At 34.0% G+C, this 1,954-nt stretch overlaps 1 protein-coding gene across 1 annotated transcript in view; it reads right to left on the minus strand.

The window, feature by feature from the left end:
- vwa8 (von Willebrand factor A domain containing 8) overlaps nt 1-1,954 on the minus strand; it is a 100,039-nt gene that overhangs the window by 91,851 nt on the left and 6,234 nt on the right. The gene's annotated exons all lie outside the window — the stretch shown is intronic.

Here is a 1,954-nt window from a genome sequence, read left to right on the forward strand (position 1 = left end):
TCTGAGATGTTTATTTGACAGTGATTTCACATTTCTTGTTTGTATGAAGGCTAAATACAAATAAAAGATATTTGTGCTGTTTTTTTATTTTCTCTAAAATATTATATAGTTTTATAGGAGGAGGTTTGATAGACTTGGCAAATTCATTTTTCATAAGTTTGTAGGTACAGACATCTGTTGTGGGTGTTCTTGGCAGTTTTTATTAGGTTTTTAAAAAAAATAGTGTTCATAACTTCATATCGATATCGGAATTATATCGTATCAACCGAAATTAAGAAATATATTGTGATATAAATTTTGCCCATATCGTCCAGCCCTCATCGACACAAGCCATTCTTAAGTCTCTAAGGAATGTGCTTAATAAAAGTGTTTGTCCTTAATATTTTATTATATGTAGTAACCATTAATGCAATAATCCATTTGTGGTTCTGTAATGTAAATGATGAGCAGACAACATTCTTCAGCCATACATTCTCAATACAGCATGGCCTCTTGTAGCTAATTGCTTAAATTAGACACTATCATATCGACTTTTGAACAGAGAAAACCTCTATGAATAGTTGATCATTCAGTCTAAAACATTTCCCATTCACACATAAAGGCTAGTCAACTGGGAGTCGTTTGCCTGACACACAAAGCTTGTTATATAGGTCTGAAAATGAGCGCAGTGCCCCGGAGAGCCGTGAGCTGCTCTAGTTAACACCCAGCCCCCACATGCAGCCCACCTTTAAACAAGACGTCCACGTCTGCTGCCTATCCATCACTCCACACAGCTAAAACAAGCACAAGTGATGGAATCTGATGCAACACTGTAAGCTTGGAGTCTGTGCATTAAATCTAAGCCAAAATCTATTTAATACACCATCTGCTTAAGGCACAATTCATTATCAAAATGCTTTAGAATCAGGAGCACTGGACCTACAGACTCCGATCACAAAGGTTATGACCCCATATACCACTTAAACAGGCTCAGAGACCGTTTCCAGGGGAATATGTCACCATTTCCTCACTGTGCGAACCTTTCATTAGATATATGAGCAGAACAGAGGAGCTGTGGCTAATAATTGAATACCTGGGAAGACAAAGCTGAATAAGTGGATATAACTGATCATCTGGACTTCGGATGAAAAGAGTAGAATTTGCCAGATCCTGTGGGAATTCATCTCCATTTACCATGAGACTGAGTAAAGGATGGCCTCCTTGGTTCCCAATAAATGCAATATAATATAATATAATATAATGTAACATGACATGACATGACATAATATAATATATGGGAAAACAGCCAAATAATAGTTCAGTAGTCACTATTAAAAAAAAGACTAATTAGAATCAAGTATTCCAAATTATTGCGCAATAAATAAATAATTTAAAAAATATTATAAATAATAAAATAACTAAATCAAAAATAAGATACATAATACATAAATTAAAAAGTAATTAAATATGTATTTTAAATCCATGTATCATTCGTTCATTCATTTTTTGATTTTATATTGAAAGTAGAAAAATGAAAAAAACAGCTCCTTTTTTCGTTTTTTTGGCAAAAAATGAAAAACGAGAATTCAGCTTAAATTTTCGTTTTTCATTCAGAGATAGAAAAATTATTATAAAACGGATAGTTCCGGTCCTTGATTCTGATTGGCTGAGCCACGTTCGAAGCTGTTGTAAATTACTCTACAAACATACACCTTTGTTTACGTTTGTCTTGCTTGGCAACCACTTTGTTGCAACCAACTGTTTCTGAGGAACTACATTGTTTGGTGGAAGACTACTGTTTTTATTAATATCATTACACTTTATTTGCTCGGTTTTATTTTGTGAAACCTTACTTACGTATATGGAATAACCATTTTATAAAAGCAATAAGCCCCGTGAAGCCGTAGTTTACAGTGAATTTATAACTCCGCTTCGTGCCTAACAACACCCCTTAGCTGTTATAAATTCACTGTAA

This window comes from Sinocyclocheilus rhinocerous, unplaced genomic scaffold (genome assembly GCF_001515625.1).
Source record: "Sinocyclocheilus rhinocerous isolate Xijiao unplaced genomic scaffold, SAMN03320098_v1.1 scaffold2245, whole genome shotgun sequence".
Lineage (NCBI taxonomy): Eukaryota > Metazoa > Chordata > Actinopteri > Cypriniformes > Cyprinidae > Sinocyclocheilus > Sinocyclocheilus rhinocerous.